General features: G+C 35.7%; 1 long non-coding RNA gene across 1 annotated transcript in view; it reads left to right on the top strand.

Annotated features, from left to right (window-relative positions):
- Positions 1–4313: 4313 nt before the first annotated feature.
- The window catches only part of LOC129490609 (uncharacterized), a 33281-nt gene continuing 10898 nt past the window's right edge, over positions 4314–26696 (top strand). Inside the window, exons 1-5 of the long non-coding RNA XR_008660303.1 lie at positions 4314–4425; positions 4694–4896; positions 9101–9302; positions 22793–22965; positions 23504–23702. This is a non-coding gene — a long non-coding RNA (uncharacterized lncRNA). The remainder of the gene's footprint in view (positions 4426–4693; positions 4897–9100; positions 9303–22792; positions 22966–23503; positions 23703–26696) is intronic.

Here is a 26696-nt window from a genome sequence, read left to right as displayed (position 1 = left end):
AGAGACGCCGTCCCTAAATTTTATTAGATTGAAGTCAATCCCTATATGCTCTTGGTGCTTCACATACCTCTCTCGTTTTATTAATTATGATATTAAAATTATATCTTTATATTGCTTGTTCTTTTATTATTATTTTCTCCAATGGATGACATGAAAATCTCTCTTTCGATAGGTGTTTTTCTTCAGGACTTCTGTAGAGGTTAGCCCTCAAAAATTGTTATAAATATTTATAAATGATGAGATAGAATATAAATGTTAATTATTCCTAAGTTAGTTTATAGGTTTGATAAAGTATCAGTTACTGAATAGCACAGGTAGCCTGTAACAGAGACCCTTCATTATGTAGTGAAAATAGTCAACAAAAGATGAAGTAAAAGAGATGTTTAAATGTATGTACCTGTGTGTGTTTCTGCATTTATTGTATTGCCAAGTTAATTTCTGAATTATTGCATGTCACTTTTTTGTTGGCAAAATAAAGGCAGTGTGGTAAGGAAAAAATTGTGATCGAATTTGATTAACCTCTATTTAAAGATAAGAAAATATATAAGTATTTAGTCATTCCCATCTAATGTAGAGTCTCAAAGGTAGGGCAATACCTTTGATTATCTTTAAATCAATATCAATGATTTTATTCTACTGGAGTTAATAGGTATTTACACAATCAAATAAATCAAGGATATGAACTCTCAAAATGATTATCACCCTTTTATAGTTATAGGTAATTACTTATTAGTGTTAATTATCACTATAGTTAATAATTTATTCAACAAATAGAGCAGACCAATAAGGCAGGACTTATCATGACATATAAAATCAACCCTAGGACACTTGATTGAGGAAAATGACCTTTTAAGGACTGAGAGATCAGTAGTGCCACCTGCAATATCTACGAAGGGGACTATAGTGTAGAGCCAATGAATGAAAAAGCAAGAAATGATGATAAAGAGGATATTTTCTCATAAGAATAGAGAGCAATAAAGGTAAGGCAAATGGGTGAGAAAACAAAGGAAGTAAAAGCAAAATTAGCAACTGAGAAAAATGTGGGAGATGAAAATATTAATCACGGGGAAAAAAAGAAAGGGAAACAAATATGAGGAAAGGAACAATGTCCATTATAGGAGAAACAGAAATTTATCATAGAAGGGAGAAAAATATCTGAGTAAAAAATATGAGAGGATAAAGATAAATATAAAGGCAATAAAAAAGTGATAGGCAAGAGGTAATGCAACTGAACGGTACAGAAAGTAGAAAAGAGTGAAAATATTGGAATGCAAGAGAAACACACAGAGGAGACAGACTGAGAGAGGAAGAATGAAAGTGAGAAGGCCCAGGATACAGTAAGTCATTTTAAGAGAGAAAGAAAATGGAATGAGAAGAAAAATGAAAGTGGATGAATATAAAAGACAGTAGGGGGATATCTGAACATCAGCAGGATTAATATTTCCAAGCATTTATTGTGGAAGCAAATAAATGTTCTTAAAATTCTTATTCTACTATAAGTCATAGGTATTCAAGTAATTAAACTAAGAACATTACCTATAAATATAATCACCCACTTTTACAATTAATGTGATTACATATTAGTGTCAATTCTGATGGTGTTTAGTCATTTATTGAACATATAGAGCAGGCCAATAAATGAATGTAAGAAATGACAAAATCAATTCTGTGTGTGCTTGTGCACCGTTGTGCATGTGTGTGTGTGTGTGTGGTGCTGTCTCTCCTCACCTTCCTTTCCAGCCCTGTTAGGAGGAACTCATTGTAGAGCCTACATCACAGTGTGAGGAACTGATGATTAATGAGGGAGAGTGTTTTCAAATCTAAGGTTCTTCATGATCGCTAAACAGTAAAACCACAGGGAACAACAGAACACCTGTGCCAGTACTACCTAACAGTGAAAAATGAGAAGAGTGTTGCTTTTTCCTCCTTTGTCTTTCCATAAGAGAGAAAAATCTTTCAAAAGTTGACGGAGATTTTGACATCTGGTGCTAAGCCAAAGTCCCATAACTATTCCATAAATATGCTTCAAAATATAACATGTTCTCTAGCTGGGTGCCTAGGAACTTTCCTGCATCAAAGTATTTATGAGTGATAGATAAACTACAGTTGTAAAGATGTTTATGGGTGTTTTCAAAGATGGTTTCATGTCCTCCTGCCAGATTTCTATGGGTAGCTGGAACATATATACTTGGTGCTGCATAGCAACCTGTACTACTAAATAAAAATAAAATTCTGAGATGTTGTTTCAAACATTCACTGAAGTCCATGTTATTTCCGTTAATGCCTTTGTCTTTTTAATGCAGCCCTTAGATTTCCCAATCAATTTTCACCGACTTTCTAATTTGGACTTCAGTAATATGCAGCAATCTCATCAGAAAATACATTTAGCACATGGCTAAATTACTGGGTTGGAATTTCATTTTCTTTGGCATTTTAAGATAGTCTGAGTAAACAGATAGTAAATGCTTTGGGGACAATAGGCCTCTTTTATCAGTGTACAGCTCTCCACTCAGTGTTAAATTATTTCTTGAAATGGGTAGTTGGAGAGAATAATACTGAGAAGAGAAACATTAAATATGTTTGACTAAGCTAAGAGCCCCAGAATATATTTTAAATTAGTAGGTTCAGTATTATCACCCTTAATTTAGTTCAGTCACAAATATACTGTGTTGTAGGATAGCACATTTTTCAAATAAACAGGGACCAGAGAAGCAGAATTAGCTGACACTAACTGAATGGCAATTTTAAGGATTTATTTTTCTGTTGAAATGAGCTCCTAGCGATAAATGTAGAAGACTCTGGAAATGGACTGGTACAATTCAGAAATCTACAGAAGCTCCTTGACTTATGATGAGGGTGCATCCTGATAAACACATCATAAGTAGAAAAGACCCTAAGTTAAAAATGCATGTGATGCCCCTAACCTATTGAACATCATAGCTTAGCCTAGCCTACCTTAGAAGTGATCAGAATAGTTACTGTAGCCCACAGTTGGGCAAAATAATCTAACACAGAGCCTATTTTACAATACAGTGTTGAATATCTCTTGTAATTTATTGGACAGTGAGCTGAAAGTGAAAAGCAGAATGGTTGTATGGGTACTCCAAGTATGGTTTCTAATGAATGGGTATTGCTTCCACACTATTGCAGTAAAAAAATCGTGAGCTAAATAATAGTAAGTTGGGGGTCATCTGCATTTTTCTAAATTTTGGTGACAAATTCTTGGTTTAAAAATCAAAACATCTAGGTGCAGAATTAGAGTAAAACATCAGGGCTGGAAGCACGGTAGGACATGAGGGTGACAAACACCCAAGGACACATCTTTGAAACCTCACATTCTACTTCAACCTAGCCTTTCCTTTTTATTCCTCTTCTTCTCCTACATGAAAGAGGAAACAGTCCCTAAAGCCAATTTCAGCCCCTCCTCATGTTAGTTCTCAGTACTTCATGATTGTTTAAAATGTGTGATCTTTTCCCATCATTTCTAAAACCGCCTAGATATCTTGCCTATTCACTGTTATTGCAATCTCTCCAGAAAATTGCTACTGACTTGTAACCCATTCTTCCTCATTTTTTTTGTCTTTCCATTGGCAAAGTCACATGGTATAGTTGTGAGTCAATACCATAATAGAACATTAACATACATATGCATATCAGGATATTAGAGAAAATATGAAGAATAAAGCAACTGTATAAATTTGCAGCACCATCCAAAAAGTGGTAAAATTTCCACCACTGCTCTCTTACATAAATATATTTTTAAAGATTAAAAGCATGTGGGAAGATATACTAAACCAATCTGTTTTATCTAAATCAGTATGATTTACTTCGTCTACATATTTATAGCCAATTTTTAGTCAATCAAAGTTATTTATACACACACAAACACACACACACATATATATATATAAAATACACACACACACACACGAATTCCTCAGCTAAGCATATTGCTATATAGATATAATGTAATGGGTTTTGAAGGATAAACAGTTGTTCCTTTAGGAAACAGAAGAAATAGCCCAATTTTCAATCTACTGCATATATTTTAAGTGAAATTAGTGGGATGTCTTCATGCAAGAAAGATCCACTAAGAAGGGCGATGGTTGATATTTGGTCTTCATTCAGAAAAGTTGCTTTGACCTCAACTGAAAGTACTGAGAAGAACAGAAAACAATACTGTATGTTATACTGAGGAGCTGAAGCACATTTATTGTGACATTTGATGATAGTATAATAATGTGCCTTGGTACCATATTATTTGGTGTAACATTCTTAGATCTTATGTTGCCATAACAACAGAATATGTGTGTGTGTTTAGTAGAAAGACAATCCTTTTTTTTCCAGTCAATTTTTTCTTTGATCTATAGAACTTGCTTCTTTTCTCTGAAGTTTTCACAATACAGCATGATAGAAGGAGCACAGGTAATAATTACAGAAACTTCAAGAGCAAAAGAATACATGTTTTAAATGAAAGCGTTAAGTCCCTTGCCTTATGTCCTAAGACACTTAAAGATGATTGAAGTGATTCCTTTCTGTATCTATCATAATGCCCTTTTCCCCTTATCAGAGACAAACTAAAGATACAAAGGTTATGGCTTTGTTGATTAATCTGTGTGACAGGGGCAAATTGCCTGTTTTCTTTTGTTCCTTGTGTTTTGTTTTTGTTTTTGTTTTTGTTTTTTTCCTATAGAGTGCCAGAGGCAGGGAATTCCTATGCTTCACTAGTGACTCACAAGAAAACTTAACAGAAGGTCTCTACTGCCCACTGGCCTTGCAGTACCTGACTGATGTGGTCCCAGACTAAGGTAGGCAAACCTTCATTGAACCAAGCACTTCAGAGGCATGGGAAGAAGTATGGGGGAAGGAGTCCTTGCACTCTGGCAATGAAGGAAAGTAAGTCTGCTATTTTGCTGATAGTTGTGTTATTTATATTTTTGAAGACAACCTTTTGTTATCATTGTTACCTGTAGAGTTACTGTATTTTTGTAGTAACTGTATGATCTGTAGTAACTGTATTTTGTAGTTACTGTATTATCTTAGGAGTTAAAAAATATAGGTCTCTGTGAAAGCCTCAGTTTTCTAGATTGTAACATGGATTTAATAACATAATATTTTTGGTGAGAATTATGTTAAATAATCTATGCAAATGTTTAAAAGACTACCTATAAGAAACTTTGAGCATAATCAGTGATAATTACCATAATTACATGAAGTGATGTGGAAAACACTGAAGGAGCTCTTTAGGCTACTGCTGAGCTGATGACGTATACTCTTTACCCCTGAAGTCACTGTTCCCCTTTTCCTTCAGTATAGAAGAGTTCATCAAGTTTGCATTTGATAATCCAGTTCACATTTCATAATCTTCTTGCTAACTATCACCCATGACCCCAAGCCAACACAATAAGCTGTTAAGAGGCACTATGCTAGGTATTTAATACTTTGTAGCATTTACCGTGGTGAAGTTGGGCAGGGAGTTACTCATAAAACCATTATTTTAGATCTTTTACAATTTCAAAGAAACATCACATGTATTTTCAGTAGCAAATATGTACACACATTTAATATTTGATATGAATATCTTATCAGTGGTCCTCAAATCCAGCTGTGCATCAGAATCACCATGGAGAGTATTACAAATGTAGGTTTATGGGCACCCCAACACTGATGTTATGATTTGGTAGGAAAAAAGTAGGGCCACAAAACCTACATCTTGACAACTTCTAAGACTATTCTGATATAAAATCCAGTTTGAGAATTAGAGTTCTGTAGTAGTTACAGTACTTAAATTTATATTAACTTTGTGGTAAACACACACACACACACATACACACACATGCCCTATTTGCTACTTTAATTTTCCTTCTCCTCATGTATTTACAGCAATGCTAAGAAAGAGACAATATGACACCCTACGTAACAAAACATAGGAGGTACTGTATTTGCTTTTAGCACAATAGAAAAACATGCCAGAAAAAAATGTAGACCTGAGAGAAAAATATTCTATAATGCTTTGCAAAATTCTCATTATTTTAATCATGTAAAAAGGACTGAATTTAATTTTTGCAATTTTTTCTTTTCTTTGCATGTTAAGTATTGAAATATCTTCAATATTATGATCTCTTCCAATTTATCTCAGCAAAAAGCAAGGGCTATATTCTATCATTGTGGCCTATTTTTGTATTTCTATTTATGAGGTAGGCCATCATTATAATGTTAAGTAATTAATGAGATATGAACAGTGAAATTATTATGGGGCTTTAAATCATTTAAAGTCTATTCAGTATTATTACATCTTTGACAAAGGAAAATAAAATTCATGATGAAAATGAGAATTACAACCTCATCTAAACTAATCTAACTGTGGTTTTTAAATATCACTTGGATCAACTCATTAGCTCTCCCTGATAACTGTCAGTCTCAATATATAGGTGACTGACCTAACTTTATAGTATTCACCATAACTCCTTAGCTACAGCTGACAGTACTGAAAATTGTGTGGGATTATTTCTCCTACGTCTAACGTGGTCTTGCATATTAACATTGGCTAGTTGAATGCATGTTCCCTAAAAGCATCCCTCCTTCAGATTTGAGCTCCCATGTAATGTGTTTAGATTTTATTTTCTTCAGTTTCAATTAACTGGCCAAAATCCAACCTAACCTTGTAGAGGAAACAACTAGTAACAGTGTTATCAAAGGACTCAAACAGGTATGTGTGTTTAGACATTTGGTATATTCTGTTCTGCTTATGTATAGGAGATGGTTCATGAAGCCATTTGAAAAAGTTGCTTTCCCACTTACAAGCTAAACTCTGTGTAACAATTTTTTTAAGCTATCCCCATGCATTCGAAGCACTTGGGCCTTTTCTTGCATTCTACATTTTTCAGTATGTGTGCCAGCTTTTCCTCTATCCTCTGAATTCACCCAGTTCAAGTCCTGGTTTAAAAAATTTTATTAATTATACTCTTTTAAAAGAAGATGTCATAAATTCTATGTAAGAACAAATACACAGTCATGACTGCCCATTTTATTACAGTAACTATGATGCTAAGAAATAGAGAATAAAAGTATGCAAACTTGGGAATTAAAATGACTTACATTTTACTCCATAAATCTGTGGTAATCTTGGGCCAGTTCTTATCACACTAAGCCTTTGTTCCCTCATATGTAAATGGGAATAAATATGCTTACCTTCTGCTTCACAATGTGGTTATGAGTTTAGAATAAGGCAATTTATGTGAGGATGCTTTGGAACTGTGAAGCATTACATACAAAAATTATGTTATTAAAATAAGTAACTTCCAATTTAATATCTCAGTTGTATAGAGTAAAAGATTGAATAGGTTTTTGTATATAGCAGATTTGGCCAGGAATCAGTACCATGACTTCTGTGAAATATGGTTAATAATGTCTAAAAGTTAGGACTTCTCTGAAGATTAATAAGATCAAGTTTATCTCCTGACTGCCTCTCCCCTCCAATCTCTACTTCCTAAAACTTATCCTGTTTTCCAAATCCATACATCTCAGGCTTTTGCACATAAAAGTTTGATTATATAAGCATATATCTGTAAAAATACACACACACACACACACACACACACTCACATATAACAAGCAAACGAAAATCCTCCTCTCTGGTTTCCCTTGGAAGCTATGTCTCTCCATCATGAAATGTCACCATGATGATTTTATGTTTTTCACTGACTACTAGGTTATACCATAAGTTCCTTGAAATATAGGAAAATTGACTTAATCTGCTTTATATTTTCATGATCTGACACGTCATATACTTAACACTCAATAAACATTTTTAGAATTAAAGTAAGTAGCTCAGCAATGGGCATTCAATTTCACATGAATTCATGTGAAATTGAATGCCCATTGCTGAGCTACTGATTATAGAAACTGTGTTGTAATTCTTACTTGTTAGATTAAATCCAACTTCTCTGTTTGGAAATAATAAAAAAAACCCTGATGTTATACTGAGTATTATAATAAGATACATTTTATTCAGAGAAACTGTTTTTCTGTAATAAGCTGTTTATTACAGTAAAATTCCGTTTAAAAATTCTGGTACGTATTAAGAATGATAACACTATTTATCCTTAAGATGTTTGTCCTATACCCAGAGGACATATAGTCATATATTATATTGGAAATATTATTCATGCCATTTAAGTTCCAGAACAACTGCAAAATATCGCCATTGTGATATTACACAAAAGAAAGCATATTTATCTAAGGAAAATTCTGTGGTAATTAAGTGAAGATTATTTGAACTAATATAAGTTAATGTACATACACATGAATACACAGGTATAAAATAAAAGCTCGAAAATGGACTCATTTCTTGGTAGTAGTAAAATAATTCTAAAAACCTAAAACAAGCCAACAAAAAATACAATGGGTCCATATGTTTAAATGCATGCGGCACTTCCTCTTTCAGTACCACATACGCTTCCTACAACCTCTCAAGCTTCATTTCATCAGAGACGCCGTCCCTAAATTTTATTAGATTGAAGTCAATCCCTATATGCTCTTGGTGCTTCACATACCTCTCTCGTTTTATTAATTATGGTATTAAGATTATATCTTTATATTCCTTATATGTATAAGCAATTAATACATCTTTTTATACAGTAGTCATATAATCCATTAAGTATGTTTACCCACAGTGGAATTGTAACTGGGATGGATGATATGAAATCAACCTTATAACTTCTCAGAAACTCATAGTTGCACAATAGCAAGAATGAATAAAAAGGAAAGAGTCTCACTCTGACCTCCTTTTTTTAATCTGTAAAATTTAAAATTTAAAATTTAAAAATTAATCGTTTTCTTCAAGTACAAGTAGGGTTTGGAGCTCCCATGGAGTGGCTTGCCCAGCAGCCTTTCATCCTCTTATTGAATCTCTGAAGATACATGCAATGCACGGTGAAAGCACTACCCTCCACTTTCTGCATTTTCTTGGTCTTTCCTTTCCATTCCCCTCAAAAGTCTATAAAAGCAGATATTAGGGATTGAAGGAGGTAATGATCACGATTGGTAACTGAGGTGGGAAGCGCTGCCTATAATCCTAAGAAATGTTACTTTCCCCCAGACAAACATTAACAGTGCAAGACACAGTGAGAGTCACAGATCCATGGATGGACGATCCTTTTGAGGACAATAGAGGGGGAATTTGGGTAAGTTTCCTGAGTGAGAAACCTTCCAGATGGCAATCTGAAAGTTAGTTGTTCCTTCTCAAAACACAGAGCTTTCTCAAGAGAAAGATAACACTCTCTTTCATCAGAGCGAGTGAGGTAAGTTTTCAACAGAGTTAATCTGGAATTGGAAAACAAAATGTGTGCAAGGAGTTTTTTTGTTGTTGTTGTTGTTGTTTGTTTGCTTACATAACATAGTAGAAATACCTGATGTTTTGCAGTTGAGGCAAAATATCCTCTAACACAAGAATACAATGTTTATAATGCATCTGAGGACCTTTCCAATCAGGAATAACAGCACAGAATTCAAAGAGGTCAACACAGGCTAGAGTATGAAGCAAACTAGAAGGGGTTATGAGTCTCATGCTCTACCAACTGAGCTAGTCAGGTCACCATAGAAGAGAAACAGGACACAGAAGTGACCCGATTACTTCCCAGTCCTCAAACTGGAGTTAGGATTCATCACTAATAAGGAAAATTGCTGCTTATTATTCATACTTGAATATGTTATATAGGTGATTATGTATACATTTAAGTTAATCAGTCACTGCATTCATTTAACCATTTTGAAATTGAGTTGTTTTTAATACATTTATTTGATTGAAAAGTTAAGATTAAAACAAATTAAAAACCCAAATGTACATCAGCAATAGATTATTCTTACAATTCTATACAATTGAATACTAATAAACAATAAAAAGAAGCTATAGTTACACTAAATAAGGATCTTCAGTAAAAGAAGTCAAACACAAGTTTATCTAATATTTTATTTATATTAAGTTCTAAACAGAAAAACTACTATACTGTGATATGATGGTACATATAAAAATGGATAATGATTTTTATGGGGTGTGTGTGTGACTAAAAGAGGCTATGGAGGTTGGGGGGCCTCTGGATGATGGTAATATGATTCTTTGATCTAGATGCTGGTTACTAGGATTTTATCACTTTGGGGAAATTTTACCAAGCTATAGAGAATGACTTCATATGTCATCTTTCATTTGAAAGGGTTCAAAATAAACAAACACACAGGTCATGAATGTAATATATCGAAGAAATACACGGCAGGACAATTTTCTTGTCAACAGCTCTCATATTTGACATCCCAACCAGCATACTCCACACGTCAATGAACAATTTGCCAACTCCAAATATCCTAATACTTCAAATTTGATGCTTTGGTTCATTTTGTTCCCCCAGCTGGGATCATCTACCTTTTCTCTTCCCTGGAGAAACCAAGTTCAATCCACAAAGCCCATATAATATTTCTCTGAACTTAAGAGCTCTTGATCTGAACATCTTTACATCTTTGATTATCTCTAAATGAACTTTTTTTTTTTTTTTTGAGACAGAGTCTTGCTCCTTCACCCAGGCTGAAGTGCAGTGCTGCAATCTCGGCTCACTGCAACCTCCGCCTCCCAGGTTCAAGCAATTCTCCTGCCTCAGCCTCCTGAGTAGCTGGGATTACAGGCACACGCCACCATGCCTGGCTAATTTTTGTATTTTTTTAGTAGAGATGGGGTTTCACCATGTTGGCCAGGCTGCTCTCAAACTCCTGACCTTGTGGTCCGCCTGCCTCAGCTTCCCAAAGTGCTGGGATTACACGCATGAGCCACCATACCCGGCCTAAATGAACTTTTTTTGGTGCCTGTTACAGTTTGTGTGCTTGTCCTACTCTTTCTCTTAAACATGAAGCTTCCGTAAGTCAGGGGCTATGCTTGCCATCTTTGTATTTCCATCTAAAGTACTTGGCATAGCCCCTGGCCTATATTAGGTACCATAATCTGTAAATATTTGTACAATCGAATGATACAGCCATTTTTGACTGCAATATCTTTATATTCCACACAATTTTTGAGATCATTTTGCAGTTCCTCAGAAGGCTATGATCTTTTAATCTATGGTCAAGGATAAGATTACTTGTGGTACTTCATCACAGTATAACATAACAGCAAACTTTAATTGTTTAATATTTCATTCTGCAAGATCTGCCTAATAGACGGAAAAAATGGTTCCTTTCTTATCGGAGTGAATGTTCCAGGGAGACTAATATATGTATATATCTATCCTGTAACTATATTGCAACAAAACAAATTATCAACTCCACTCATGCTGGGGCTGAAACTTTCCACCTTGATTTGCATTCACTAAACAATTTGGGCTAAGCCTAGCTCTGAGAATCAAATCATTACTATAAATATAATGATCTGTTACGCTGCTCTCTCTCTCTCTCTCTTCATGATTGCTGTTTTTCTTCCTTGAACCTGGAACGCAAAGAATTAGGAGAAAGTTGCAAGTCTAGAAGGTGAAATCAAGGATGTATTCTTCATACTGTTACACAAAATTAAGGAAGCTGTGACAAATTTTTTAATCAGAAGGAGCTCTATCTGCACTAGACAATACTATTCACTTTAGGTCTGTTTAGATAGAGACCAGTTCTGTCTCTCAGTTGAGGGGATTACCATAATTTTCATTTTTTATTTCAGAAAGCTTAATGTCTCTACAATTTCTTTTTGAACCTCAACAGTCAACTAAGTCATGCAGACAGTTTTTTACATAACCTTCCCACCTGCCACTTGTTTGGCACATTATACTGCTTGGAAGAACAGTGAACCAGCTGTAAACAGGTCCTGAGGAGAAGCTTCCAGATTGCAGCAGTTTAAGTTCTGATTGCTTCCCTCCTGGCTATGACATTGTTTTTCCCTAACTTTGAAATACCATTATTTTCTTGATACAAACTTTGTTTACTGCTTGTGATCATGTTGCCTAGGGTTTCAAAAAATTAGTCCCCCTTAAATAATCCAAGAAGAAAAAAGATCATCTAAAAGAAAGCACAGTTACTATGCAGTATCTTTCAAGGCTTGAAGCTACACCGATTAGAATGCTTTTCTGTAGTTACATATCTTCATCTGCCATATTGGCTGGAGACAAAAAAAAATGCCTTCTCTCCATTTTACTCACACAGATTTCTAGAAACTGACTCTTGCTCTCAAACACGCAGTATGCAGAACTCCTTGAGAAATAACATTTATCTAAGACTGAGCCTTCACAATTGTAAAAACTAATACACTCATCATCTTGCAGAAGAGCTTTCAAATGAAACATAACAAACCTAACTGGAGAGCAGGAAAAAAAAGGGGGGGTCAGGGAGACGGGACTGGATTATAGCAGCAGATAAATATTTTTCATTAAACATTAAAAACAACATCTGTTACTCTCTTTAACAGTGTGAAGATTTCACTTTATTAAGTTTGGGGTGGTTAATGACTTTCAAAGTAATTTGCAATTTAAACGTGCCTCTGTCTAGTGACTAATTCATGACAGTCTTCAGCATTAACTATCAATTTTATTAACGGTTTCTCTCTCAAAAGTGAAAAAGTGGTACATCATTTCCTTGAATTGTGATAATAAGAAATAAATGGATATTCTAAAAATATTTAGTCTGTGACTTTTCTCAGTGTTTCCCATTTCTAAACTTTCCCCCTTTTTCTCCAAGAAAGGAATATCTGGGAACTAAGGAACAATTGATCAGTAAAAGCAAGAATCTCTTCTTTTCTCCTATATTATTCATCTCCAAATTGCCAGCTGATGGTGGTCATTACATTTCTTGTAAGGACGACTTTATTCACAGAGCCAGGCTCAGCCTAAGTTGTTTAGTGAATGCAGATCAAAGTAGAAAGTTTTAACCGTACAGTAATGGAGCTGACAACTTGTTTTGTTGCAATATACCTAGAGCACGGGTGAGATGATGAGAACTCAGAGTATGCTGGAGCCACAGTGCTTGCCTGTACATTCCCCACCTTCACTGTGAGTTTCAGCTTCAGCTTCTTATCACCCACTGGGGCTGTGCTCTCAACTCCAATGTGGTTAGCTGATGCTCTTAGTAATGTCTTACCCTCAAAAAGGCTGGGAATTATTTCTTATTTTCAATCAATACTTGAAGTCAATACAACAGGAACATCAGTCCAATTCAAACTTGTGCTTATGATGTTCCTCAGGAAGACATGAAAGCACTGATAACCTCACCTTGGTAGTCAACCTCTTCTCTCCCTGGCTTTGCCTAATGTTAATGAGAGAATATTAATATTCCTTCTTTATCCACTTACCTATGCCAGTTAAGTCCAAGCAGGTTCCAAGTCAGCTTAGGATATCAGTAATTTGAAATATATATTTCATTAAATATGAATATATATATATAAAAAATCAATACTATCCTTTCTTTCTTCATCCCAAACCAATTTTTTTTGGAATTCAGAGGAAACGTGATTCCACATTTAGAAAAGGTAAGAGAAAGAAGAAAAAGAATAAAAGGAAGCATTTTCTTTCACATGGAATATTGTATAATTGCCCCTCTTGGTACGATTTATTTTTAAACTGAACTAAGTATGTTCAAATAGACCTCAGTTTCTAAATTTTTTACAAAATGATAATTATATTTCCCTTCAATAGATCTACAAGATATTCAAATGAGGGAATTACTAAGGTCTTCTTTTATAGTATCCCCTAAAGATAGAATTGGTGGGGTCTGATGGGTGAAGAAAATAGCCTAAATCAATCCTGGTATTTCTTTGCAACCTCATATTTTATTTGAAAGATTCATGAAGATTTTGTATTTGACCCCCTAATGTAGGTGAGTGGGTCTTCTGTGTCTGCATTTAAGATTTTTTTTTTTTTTTTTTTGCATTGGCACAAGTTTTGAGCAACTTACAGTATGCACTGGTATAGTTTTCTTCACGTTTCCAATACTTGGGTTTTGCTTAATCTCTTTGTTCTTTGAGTTTATAGTCTTCTCTGAATTTGAAAATATGTTGGACATTATTTCTTTGCTTGTTTTCTATTGTATGTACTTTAAAAAAATACCACAAACTTGGCATTTAAAGCAGCAACACTTTATTTGTTTACAGCTCTGTAGGTCAGAAATCCAATAAGGCATAGAGAGGTCTTCTGCTTAAACTGTTGTGTCTGACTGGGTTCTCTTTTTTTTCCTCTTTCTTTCAGAGGCTCTGGGAACAAAATCTTCTAAAATCCTTCTTTTTGTTGGCAGAATTTAGTTCCTTATGATTTTAGGACTGGATTCCCCATTTCCCGCTGGCTATAAGCCAGGAGGTGCTTTTCCTCGATGCTGCCTGCTTTCCGTGACACTTGGCCCCTTCTATCCTTGGGCCAGCATTGATATGCTGAAGCTTTCTTATGCATCAAATCTCTGACTTTCTCTTCTGCAACCAGCTAGAGAAAGCTCTCTTCTCCAACACTTTATGTGATTAGGCAAGGGCCACACAAATAATCTTCCCATTTAAAGGATAGTTGTGCCTTATAACCGAATCAAGAAAGTAAAATCTACCGTATTCATGTCCTGGGGATTATATAGGGTGAATACACCAGGGGCTGAAAAATGTTGGGGCTATATTAGAATTCTATCTACCACCTTAGCTATTATTTTGTGCCCATCCTCTCTCTTATTGAGGGATTCTCATTACGTGCATATTCAGACTGCAATGCGGTCCTGCAGCTCACTGATGCTCTGTTAATTTTTTTTTAGTCTATTTTCTCTCTGAACTTCATTTCCAACTATTGCTGCTGCTGTATCTTCAAGTTAACTACTCTTTTCTTCTACCATGTGTAATCTGTTAATTACAACCAGTGTATGTCTCACATGTTGTAGTTGTATTTCTAGAAGTTTGAATGGGGTTTTAAATATCTTCCGTGTCTCTAACTTTTTGAATGTGTGTAATACAATTATAATTGCTATTTTTAAGTCTTGACTATTAATTCTAATGCATGTGTCCTCTCTGAGATAGTTTCAATTATTTCCATAATTATATTCTGTATTCTCCTGCTTATTTGCAAGCCTGGTAAGTTTTGCTTGGATATTAAGCATTATAAATTTTACTTTGTTGTGCCTAGATATTTTTGTGTTTTTACAATATCATTGATTTTTTTGTTTTGGTTTTTGTATTCTCTGGGACACAGTTAAGTTACTTGTAAAATACCTCATCCATTTGGACCTTGCTTTTAAGATTTGTTATACAGGACTAGAGCAGTAAACAGTCTAGAACCAGAGAGGTGACAGAAATTAAGAGTTCAATTTTGGATGTCTTAAGCTTTAGGTGCTTGTTAGACATATGAATGATGCTACAGAACAGGTAGTTGAATATATGTGTCTGGTTTCAGAGAATACATTAGTGATGGGAATATAAATTATCTTAATAATGCAAACAAGCAATTTAACACACACATAACTGTGTATTATTTAACTGAAGGAGTCTAATCAATAGGACTGGCAGGAGAAGGACACTCTGACTTTTTATGTCATTGTTGTACCATGGTTCAGTATTTTTTCAAAGTGTGGCCTCTGGATCAGCAGCATTATCATCTGGAAATTTGTTAATAATGCAAATTTGTGACTTCACCTCAGGCCTACTGAATCAGATGTTTCAGGAGTGGGGCCAGCCATCTTTTTAAATAAACCCTCTGGATAAATCTGATAAACTCAAGTTTGAGAGCCACCCATCTTGCCAATAAATGCTAGAGAGTACTTTCTGGATTACTGTACTGTCATCTTAGCTGCCAGGTCTCAAAGAAAGCAGACGTTTCTAGATGAGGAATAGAGAAAGGACATTCTATGTGAGAGGAGCAACCTGTGAGAAGGCATTGCGTCTAAATGGCATTCACATCAGTCCCTCACTATTTAGAGTAATTTATATAATCTTTTTTACTTGAAAGAGGCACTCTGAGCACCCCTAAGTGTCAGTTTCTAATCAGGGAATTCAGTGAAAATCCTTTTCTTCCTAAAAATTTTATCTGAGCTTTCTAGAAAATACAATGTTTCAAAATACAATGTCAAACTACAATGTAACAAAAATCCCAATTTTACAAACGTCTGTACTGTTGAAATGTGTAAATTGAAGTAATAATTATTCAATTTCTAACCCTATATTTACTTTGAGACTATGGACAAATCAGAAATTCAATTTTCCGGATATTTTTACTACTGTAATATTTCCTACAAGAGCTTAACACATGCCTAATACATGATAAGTATTTAACAAATACTAACAAATATAATTTGTATTATTTCAAAAGCACTGACCGTTCTCTTGGTGCATTTTGAAGAGTGTCACAGGGGCTCAGTGATTCATAGCTGGTGTTCTAAGTAATCTCTTCCATTTAGGTAGTATGCATTTGCATACCATAAAAGTAGAGCATGATTAATTGCATTGTTTATAGCCCTAATAAAGTACTATTTTGGAATAAATATGGCCTGCCTGTAAAGGTATTATTAAATACCACACTTTCTTCTTTCTCAAAAGTAAAAGACAGATATTACCTGTCTAACTTCGCCCTAGATGGGCTGGATCAGACACTTATAAGGGGAGCATAGTGCTGAGATGCGGTCTACGAGGCCAGAAATGTTAAATTGGCTGTCAGGTACAGGGATATAGGTTCAAGATTAGAAATAAAATATGAAGGCAAATAAAGACAGGAAATGGGGGTAGACGAAGAGTTAAGTAGGACCAAGCTGAGCCAGCCCACGATTAGGTGAACTGACCTGGACCTCTCCTTTCACCTTCCCAGAACTCCACCTTGATGACTGGTTTTGACGAAATGCTTTACTTAGGATCTGGAGCACACTCTCTTCCACTTCTTAAATAGACGCCTGTTTAATTCATGTTTCAAGCAATTTCAAAACAAAAATTTCATACTTCAATACAGGTATCTAATACTGAAATGGATTAAAGTTTCCTATTTCTGTCAAAAGCATCATTCTACTTATGCCTAGGCTCAAGATTTTACAATTATACTATTAATTCTCTTTCATTAGCCACATCTCCCTTTTCACTACTTTTTATTTTATTATTTATTATTTATTTATTTATTGAGATGGAGTCTCACTCTGTTGCCCAGGCTGGAGGGCAGTGGTGTGATCTCAGCTCACTGCAACCTCTGCCTCCCAGGTTCAAGTGATTCTCCTGCCTCAGCCTCCCGAGTAGAGACAGGGTTTCACCACACTGGCCAGGCTAGTCTCAAACTCCTGACCTCAGCTGATCTGCCCGCCTCGACTTCCCAAGGTGCTGGGATTACAGGCGTGAGTCACCACGCCTGGCCTCCATTTTGTTTTTAATGTGCTGGAATACATTACATTTTTTAGTATAATACAAGACACTAAAAAGTGTAGAAAACTTACATGCAGTTATATTACTCAGGCACCAGGCTTGGACCCACCCATGGTCTAGGAAGTTGAGTGGTAACCACCTACCGTTAAAGTTTTTCATGCCAAAATGATATTTTTCATAAAGTGCTATACAGAAATCTGGAGTTTCAATTTGTTTACTCTTCAAGAACTTTAACAGATTCAACTCTGTTGTGGAGAAACCTGTGGACTGGTTGCAAATATCCTTGGAAGCTACCTCTGTGAAAAAGGGTGACTGCCCTCTGTCTGCACAAGAAAGAAAGTCAGCCTGTCAACTTTGACAGTAAAATGCCCAACGCAACTTCTTGTTCAGCTTGTTTCTAAAACATATAAATCCCTTGTTAATCGATAATACAGCACTCAGTCACTAATTTCAGAATAGAACTATGAATAAGCTGTGACCCAGCATTTCTCAAAGATGGCTTGGAACATCTAATACTTAAGAAAGATAGCTTAATAGGCATGTAAATCTTTTAATTCTCTAGGTTCAATAAATTCTATCCTGACATATAGATAACCAGAAATAAGGTACTGGAGTAATATTGCTTCAACTGTCCTTAGGAATCTCTTTGTTCATGAGAACATCAATTATGCACTGAATGATGCAAGATGTGGGAGATACCATTCTGGGTACTTCGGAATATCAGAGGAAAAGGAAACACAAACCATTTAAGATGGCATGTTCTGACTGCAACTCTTAGAGAGGGTTAATAGTAAAAATTTTCATACATAGAATATTTGTGTATTTTTTAAAATCAGTATTAATTAACATGTATTTTATAATCGATCTTGAGAAAAAAAGCACAATAGTTCTTATTCTTATTTTTATCCCACAGACTAATTTAATAAATATTTATTGATTGACTTCCACGTATAACAGAAATATGATGGGAAACTAGGCACACATAGTCCCCATCTCGAAGAAAAATATACTAAAGAAATCTTGGGAAAATTACAATTAAAGACATAGCCATATTAAAGCTTTAAGATCGTTTGAAAAATTGTAAAATAATCAATTATAGGTAATGAAGCCTGAAGAAAATAGCGGGAAATTCATTACACCTAAAAACTTAGCCTATCAGAAGCTATTCTTTTTAAGGACATAATTTATCTTTTATCTTCCTGATACTAATATTTATTCTGAAAAAGACTGAAAAGTTCATATAATTTCTTCTTATTGGCAATGATGATGACTTTATTTCTCAAAATACAACTGTTTACTTTAAAAAAGTCAAATGATGAGAAATCCTTTACTAATCCTATTTCTTGTTAAGTCACATAAAATGCAGAACTCGCTGTACATAATTATCTCATCGGATCACCTCCATTTCTCTACTCCCTATTTTTTGTTGTGATTTTATATTGTCCATTTTTAGGTTACCTTCTTTACTGTATGTGGTTTCAAACTTGCAAAGACAGTTTTTGGAAGAAGCAAAGCATAGCAAACTTTATTAAAGATGTGCAAACACGTTGAAAACACATTCCGCATATTAGGTAGAAATTCTCCATTCCATATTAAGTGTAGTTTTTTTCTTAATTCCATATGAAGGGCAGTCATTTCCATATTAAGTGTAGTGACCACCTACAACATTCACAGAGTGTATTACTTATGCCCTTTAAGAGCAAGCACTGGCCGGGCGCGGTGGCTCAAGCCTGTAATCCCAGCACTTTGGGAGGCCGAGGCGGGCGGATCACGAGGTCAGGAGATCAAGACCATCCTGGCTAACACAGTGAAACCCCATCTTTACTAAAAAATACAAAAAATTAGCCGGACGTGTTGGCGGGCGCCTGTAGTCCCAGCTACTCGGGAGGCTGAGGCAGGAGAATGGCATGAACCCGGGAGGCGGAGCTTGCAGTGAGCCGAGATCGCGCCATTGCACTCCCGCCTGGGAGACAGAGCAAGACTCCGTCTCAAAAAAAAAAAAAAAAAAAAGAGCAAGCACCACCCGTTATATATGTATGTATATTTTTGTGTGACCTGTGAAAAACTCTATTAGGACCAACATCAGTTTTCCACTTTCTGTTTGTTAAGGAAGAGACTTGATCATGATTTGGTGATGTAGGTTTTGTGAGTGGCAATGCACACAGGCCAGGGCAGTGTATCATGTACACTGTGTCCTCATTCTCTATATTCATAGCCTTCATTTCAGCTGGGGCTGGACGTGTGGTCCAGTTTTTGCCAATGATGACAGAGAAAATCTGATGAGAAGATTTCTAAAAACCTTTTCCTTTCTTATAAAAAGTTCATGGAATTGTCAGCACTGCCTTTTCCCCTACCTTCACTGATTAAGAGGCCATGTCAAAGATATGACATATATTTTGTGACTGTGAGACGTTACCCAAGATGGAAGCCAACAGCCTCAGAATGTTGGAGAAAAGTTCAAGATCCCAGATGTTAGTGGGTAGAGGAAATGGGGAGATGTCAAAGGGTATAAACTTCCAGTTATAAGAGGAGTTAAGTTCTGGGAATCTAATGTACAGTAAGGTGATGATAGTTGATAATAATATATTGTATACTTGAAATTTGTCAAGAGAGTAGATTTTAAGTATTCTTATCACATATGCATAAGAGAAAATTATGTGATGTGACAGATATGTTAATTAGCTTGATTATGGATAACATTTCACAATGAATATGTATATGAAAAAATCATGTTGTACATCTTGAATATATGCAATTTTTATTCATCAATTATACCTCAATAAAGCTGAAAACAAAATACTGATGTTATGTCATTTTTAAGAAGCTGAACCAGCACTAGCAATATCTGCTATGGTCTTCTTACTATGTGAAGGAGATGAACTGCCATATATTTAGAAAAGTATTAGTTGGGGTTTCAGTTTATGGCAGCTGAATATATTCTTAACTTACGCACTTTCATACCTTTTCATTAGTAGTACTCAATAAATAATTCTTCAAATTGTTCTTTAATCAAGATGTCATGTATGTTGTCACCCTCCCACTCGAGTGATCTAAATTAGTTGCTCACTAATTTTTGCCAGAGCTAGTCAGTAGACCTTTAATAGCTATTTACCAAATGAAAATGAATAAAATTTTTATAATACTCATTTATGTTTTCTTGCTACATAAATTTCCTTCTCTTTCCTGTAATCTTGAGGTCAATTTATTTTTCCAGATCATAATTTTGATCATGCCTTTTTCCCTGTTTATGTATGTTAAATGGCTCCCCAGAGTCTACAGAAATCCAAATTTGTTACTCTATTATTTGAAATCATTCAAAATCTACCCTTAATATTTCTTTTCAATCTAATTTCACATTATTGATTATAATCCAAACAAATGGCTGTTACTTTTTCTTACATAGCTTACCAACTTTGGGGAAGGGATACTAATTATTTTGCTGAAATGACTGGCCACTCCTCATTTGTGCCTATCAGTCACTTGTTTCTCTTTTCAGTTCCATCTCAAATTTTATCTCCTCCAGAAAACCTTTCTTCACTCCTCAATTTAATCTACCTCCACCAAAGTGGAAAGAATATTCTCCTACTCTGAACTAGGAAACAGTAACTTATTTGTGATTTCCTAATCACTTATAAATGCTGCTGAATATTATAGGTTTCTAAGTACAAGGCTTTTCTACTCTACTATATTTGGGATACTGTCTGTGCTTTTATGAATTTTGTTGCAGCGTAAAACACACAGAGGTAATGGAATATATGTATTGTAATATATATACAGAAACTATAAAAATCATAAGTATAGAATCTGATGAATATTTAGGCACATGAATACTGTTATATAACTCCCACTTAAATGAAGATATAGAACAAAACCAGTATATCCAGAATCCTTTCTAATGTTTCTTCCCAGTGACCATCCCCTGTGAAAGGTAATCACTCCCCTGATTTCCATCATCATATGTTAGTATTGCCTGTTCTTGAACTATATGTAAGTGATATCATTTGTTATGGATTCTTTTGTGTTTGGCTTCTTGCGTTTATGAGTTATATTCATGTTGTTCATATGAATGTAGTTTGTTCCATTTCATGAATATAGTATTTTGTGTGAATGTACCATAATTTTTATCCGTACATTCATTTTATTCAAACATAACTTTTATGTTTATTGGTAAACATTTGGTTTGCTTCCAGTTTTTCACTATTATGAATAATGTTGCTATAATCATTCTTATACAAGAGTTTTGGGAACACATTAGATACATTTCCACTGAGTATATATCTGAGTGTAGAATTTCAGGTAATAGTGTGCATGTAAGTCCAGATACTCTGCTTTGCAAAGTAAAAAGAAAAAAATTCTCCACTTGCATCACAGATGACTGTAAATATGTGGATCTATTTCTGAACTCTCCATTCTGCTTAATTATATTCTTTGCCTGTTTTTATGCCAAACATCACACCGTTTCAATAACTATAGCTTTATAATAAATCTGAATGTCTGATAGGGTAAATCTTCCATTTTTTTATTTCTTAATTTTCTCTACCATTCTTGTCAATACATTAAAAACAATATAACTGTTATAAGTACATGGAACTATTTATTACAGATTAACTTAGAAACATTTGGCATTGTTAAAATTCTGAGTTTTCTAATTTATGGAAATAGTATATCCCTTCATTTATTTAGGTCTTCTTACCTTTTTTTGTCATAATTATCTTGTAGTTTTCTATGGTGAGGTTTTGCATCTCTTTTCCTTAGAATTTTTTGTTTGTTTGTTTTGTTTTCAGACAGAGTCTCGCTCTGTCGCCCAGGCTGGAGTGCAGTGGCGCGATCTTGGCTCACCACAAGCTCAGCCTCCCGGGTTCACGCCATTCTCCTGCCTCCGCCTCCCGAGTAGCTGGGACTACAAGCGCCTGCGACCACGCCTGGCTAATTTTTTGTATTTTTAGTGGAGACAGGGTTTCACTGTGTTAGCCAGGATGGTCTTCATCTCCTGACCTCGTGATCCGCCTGCCTCGGCCTCCCAAAGTGCTGGGATTACAGGCGTGAGCCACAGCGCCCAGCCAGAATTGTTTTTATTTTATTTCTTTTACTTGCCTTATTGAACTTGCAAAAAACTCCAAATGATAATAAATTGAACCAATTATAGCTGGAATCCTTGTCCTGCTCTCTTTCCCAATCTCTGTCACTCAATATTTTATTGCTAATGTGACTTTTGCTGGAGGATTTTTGCATATATGCTTTATCAGATTTTTTTAGACTACAATTTCTGGTTTAATAACAGTTTTTAACACGAATAGGAAGGATTAGCCTTCTAATCGTAAGTATCTGGTACAGAAGTTATACATCCACAGTAAACAAATTAAAAGCTGGTCAAAATATATGAAATGACTCTTTTTAGCTATTGAGACAAGTAGTGTTGGGCTGTGATTCCTCATACAAGGGAAACAAATTAGATGGTCCCTATTGAATTTTCAGCTTTTTTCATGGTCGCAATTTCCAGACGCCAGTGCAAGGAGGGGAAACTGAAGGAGAATAAGGTGGTTACATTCAGTGAGAGCCTGAGAGCAGAATTTGGTTAGGCTGAAGCAGCTGGAAACTGTGGAACGTAATACCAGAGAGGAGACTGCCACACAAAGAACTCCAAAAATGTGAGCAAAGATCCCCTGTACTCTGTTGTCAAATACTAAGCTGTGCATCAACAATGTTGTTGCATTATATGTGGATATGGCCAACACCCCAAAATATGGTGCTTCTGTCTCTCCCAAAGCATAGAATGAAGTTGTTCTCCGGAGTCTCCTTATCTACCTAAAGTCTGGACCTGTCACAGAAGAAAACAATGACCTCTGGTCACTTTCTTAAATTTTCATTAACTGAACTCTGATCACAGGATGAAAGACTGAGGTCTGGCCACATACCTGGGCACACTTTTGTCACTAACCACTGTCTCTTCTGTGAGCCCAAAAGACTTCCTTCCAGCCATTGTATGTTCTTTAAGCTCATTGAATTTCCCTAACAATCATTTGCTACCCCACTAAAATCATCCACACTTCCCCATCTCACTTTTCCCTAAGAAGGAGAGCATGTAACCATTTGTATCCCATTGCATGGTAATCACTCTGTGGTTCTCCCCCAGGTACATTAATAACTTTGTATGTCTTTTCTCCTATCAATCTTCCTTTTTTTCAGTTTGATTTTCAGCAAACCTTCAGAAGACAAAAGGGAAAGTTTTCCCATGGGCCAACGTGGATATGTATCTGTAATAGTCTGCTCAGCCTTCTACAGCAAGATGTTGCAGACTGGGTGACTTAAACCAGGGATCCTCAAACCCTGGCCATGGATCGGTATGGGTCAGTGGCCTGTTAGGAATCAGGTCATGTAACAGGAGGTGAGTGGCCAAGCAAGCATTACAGCCTGAGCTCCGCCTCCTGTCAGATCAGCGGTGGCATCAGATTCTCATAGGAGCACAAACTCTATTGCTAACTGTACTTGCAAGGGATCTAGGCTGCATTTTCCTTCTGAGAATCTAATGCCTGATGATCTGAGGTGGAATAGTTTCATCCAAAAACCGTCCTCCATAGTCCCCTCCATGAAAAAAATTGTCTTCTGCAAAACTGGTCCCTGGTGCCAAAAAAGTTGGGGACCGTTGACTTGAACAACAGAAATTGGTTACTCATGGATTTGGAAACTGAGAAGTCCAAGATCAAGGTACCTACTGATTTGGTTCCAGGGCTCTTTTCCTGGTTTGTAGATGGCCATATTTTTACTGTATTCTCATATGACCTCAACTTTGTGCGCATGTGGGGGAGAGAGAAAAAAGCTCTCTGATACCTCTTCTTAGAAGGGCACTTAATCTAACAGGATCAAGGCTCCACCTTTAAGACTTATAGGCCCTGTCTCCAAAAAGTAGTCACATTAGGGGTTAGAGCATCAACATATAAATCCGGGGAGGGGGTTGGCAGGAGTTCCCAATTTTGTCCATAGGAGTTTCTGTTGTCTGTTTCCCTCCCCTTTCATGTGTCTTACTGTACCTGGTAATTTTTGTGTGAATGTCAGAAATTATACATATATAATTATTATCTCCGGGCCATATTCTCTTCTACCACCAATGATTCATCTTCTTCTAGGAGGCAGCTGGAGTATGAAACAGATTACCTGAATGCAATCAAGACCAATCAGATTTACGGTTGGTTTATTGCGGTCATAAGGCTCAGATGCTTTTTAATTTGCCTCCACTCCTAAGACATAGCTCTGCAGGGTCTCTAGCTGGAGACCTAACTCCAGTTATTGTTTGATCAGATACTTGCGTATGCTGAAAACTCTTCTCTCCCTGGCAGGAGCTTTCTGTTTTGCTTCTTAACCTCTTTCCATGTTCACCTTAAAGTATTAGGATATTCCTCAAAAGAAAATATCCAGAGTGTTCCCTTTTCCCCATCTCTGAAAACTCTGAGACCATTGTCCCCAAGTCTTACTTGTGTCCTAAACAAAAATTATTCGCCAGCCCCATGCAATTACCAAAACCTGCTCAGCTTATCTGTTTTGGTTATGGTCCTTTGTCCTGTTTTTCAGATTCTCACTTTCCCAAGACCACAACCTGGCAGATTCCCTGAGGGGAAAATGTCTTCTTATTCTCTGTTTTTGATTTTCTGCTTCCTCATTTGCCTTAGCAGCAATATGGTCTTTTCAATTTGATTTTTAAACATTTTATCCAGCTTTTCTAAATGTATTGACTGAAGTGGTCTGCCATGAGCTGCTGCATCAGAGCCAGAAGTGAAAGTATGACTCTTTGACATGTCACCTAGTACCTAATATATCATAAATGTTAGCTAAATCTAAATATTTAGTGACTGAAAAGAATAAACAAATGAACAAATTAAAAAATACTTTTTTTATTTAGTAAAGAGACCTTGATCAAAGTGCTGAATCTAATATTAAATTTTCTTGGAAATTATAACAATGTTCAAACTATCCTATCAACTGTTGCATTTTTTTTCTTTTTTTGGGGGGGTGCATGGGTGTTACGTTACAGAGGTTATAGTAGAAAGAAATTCTGGGGACAGGATATACAGGAATATTTCACATTTTCTTCTTCCACCAATGTAATAATTGAGAACTGGAAATATTAGTTAAATTAGTGTAAGAATACGTAGAGAAGCTTAATCTTTTCTGCTAGTTACTATGATTTTACAAAAGGACAAGAAGTATATTAAGTTAAAATTTCTTAATGTTGGGTTAATTGTAATAAATAAGAGTTCTTTAATTTTAGAGCACCTGATTAGCTTTATTTAACATATGAAATGCTAGTCAATGAAAATTAAAAAGGGTTAATATTTTGACATGCATATTTCATTATTTAGCCCTATATTTCTAATATTTTCAATGCATATTAATAAAATGAGTTGAGAACTTGGCATTTCTCCTACAAAGAATAAGAAGATAGACAGTACATGAAGATTATGACCTCCTATTCTAGTTTTCCTCCAATTAAAATTTGGCAAATCTCAGTTTAATATTTACAGATAAATGATGGACTACAGGTAACTTCTAGCTACTGTGGAGTTAACATGATTTTCAGATGCCTATTTAAGGCATGATAAATGGAAAACGTCTAAACCTTAATTTCTTTCTTCTTATTTTTATTTTTTTATTTTATTTTTTGAGACAAGGGTCTTGCTCTGTCACCCAGGCTGGAGTGCAATGGCACGATCTCAGCTGACTGCAACCTCCACCTTCCAGGCTCAAGTGATTCTCCCACCTCAGCCTCTCAAGTAGGTGGGACTATAGGCACATGCCACCACACCCAGCTAATTTTTGAATTTTTTATAGAGACAGGGTCTTGCTATGTTGCCCAGGCTGGCCTCAAACTCCTGAGCTCCAACGATCTGCCTGCCTTTGCCTCCCAAACTGGTGGTATTACAGGTGTAAGCTACCATCCCCAGCCTAAACCTTAATGTTAAATCTACTCTCTTACTGTAATTTACAATTCAGCCTAAAGAATCAAGATTAAGTATAGAAAAGTGCTGATGGTCTTTGATTTGAAGAGGCCATAAGTGTAAAAGAAAAATTGCACTGGACAGAGTTAAACAAGAAGACTTTATTCAAGACGACTGCAGTAGGGAAGAGAGATTGAACTCAATCCCAGTGAAACACAAGGCAGGAGAGTTTTGAAGCACTGGGATGAGCTAATGAAAAAGAACCAGAGAACTATAGGCTGATGTGGTCCACTGTGTTTGCTAATTGGTGCTTATGGAAGTTAGGTTCCTAGCCTCCCACCTAAACTGGGAGATAGGAGCCCTATCTTCTTTGATGATTACATTTCAAAGGAATAGTTCCCAGGTCCTTGAAAAAGAAATGCCTGGATTGTAAAACTGGAAAGAGATTG

Source organism: Symphalangus syndactylus, chromosome 9 (genome assembly GCF_028878055.3).
Source record: "Symphalangus syndactylus isolate Jambi chromosome 9, NHGRI_mSymSyn1-v2.1_pri, whole genome shotgun sequence".
Taxonomy (NCBI): Eukaryota; Metazoa; Chordata; class Mammalia; order Primates; family Hylobatidae; genus Symphalangus; species Symphalangus syndactylus.
Note: the sequence above shows the minus strand (reverse complement) of the source record. Positions and strands in the feature narration are given on the sequence as shown.